This window comes from Miscanthus floridulus, chromosome 3 (assembly GCF_019320115.1).
Source record: "Miscanthus floridulus cultivar M001 chromosome 3, ASM1932011v1, whole genome shotgun sequence".
Lineage (NCBI taxonomy): Eukaryota > Viridiplantae > Streptophyta > Magnoliopsida > Poales > Poaceae > Miscanthus > Miscanthus floridulus.
Genome location: NC_089582.1, coordinates 27,449,343 through 27,450,228, shown reverse-complemented (window position 1 = coordinate 27,450,228; position 886 = coordinate 27,449,343).

Genomic DNA, 886 nt, shown 5'->3' with positions numbered 1-886 from the left:
AGCCAGCACCCAACACAAAAAAGGTGAATCATGTGCCTACAGAGATGGCACTTGCAGAACCGGAAGTCATGCTCGGTACATTCAATGTCAACTCAACTCCTACCACTGTTCTCTTCAATTCTGGAGCTTCGCATTCATTCATATCACAAGCATTTGTCAGAAACAATAGTATACCTTTATGTGCCATGCAAAATCCCATATTGGTAAACTCACCAGAAGGTAGTATGCAAGCTTCCTACTATTGTCTTCCGACTAGTCTATCCTTAAGGGGGGTAGAGTTCAAAGTGAGCCCCATGGTGTTGAGAACATCTGGCATTGATGTGATTCTAGGTATGGATTGGATGATGCAACAACAAGCAGTGATTCAGTGTAAGGGGTAGGTAGTTGTTGTGACCGCACCGAATGGAGAAAGAATCAGTGTTGATGTGGTAGTACAAGCACAGCCGACAGCCACAGTGAACCAGCTTGATGATAGCGGCAACAAGGAGGATCCAGTGGTGGATAAATTTCCGGATGTGTTCCCCAATGATTTGCCAGGTATGCCACCTGACCCTGACATTGAGTTTATTATTGAATTATTACCTGGAACTGCACCTATAGCTAAGCGTTCATATAGAATGGGGGTTAATCAACTAGAGGAACTTAAGAAACAAATAAAGGAGTTACAGGAGAAAGGTTTCATTCGTCCTAGTTCATCACCTTGGGGAGCACCGGTTATATTTGTTGACAAGAAGGATGGTACTCAGAGGATGTGTGTTGATTATTGGTCACTCAATGAGGTTACTATCAAGAACAAGTACCCACTACCAAGAATTGATGATTTGTTTGATCAATTGAGAGGTGCTTGTGTTTTCTATAAGATTGATCTTCATTTTGGCTATCATCA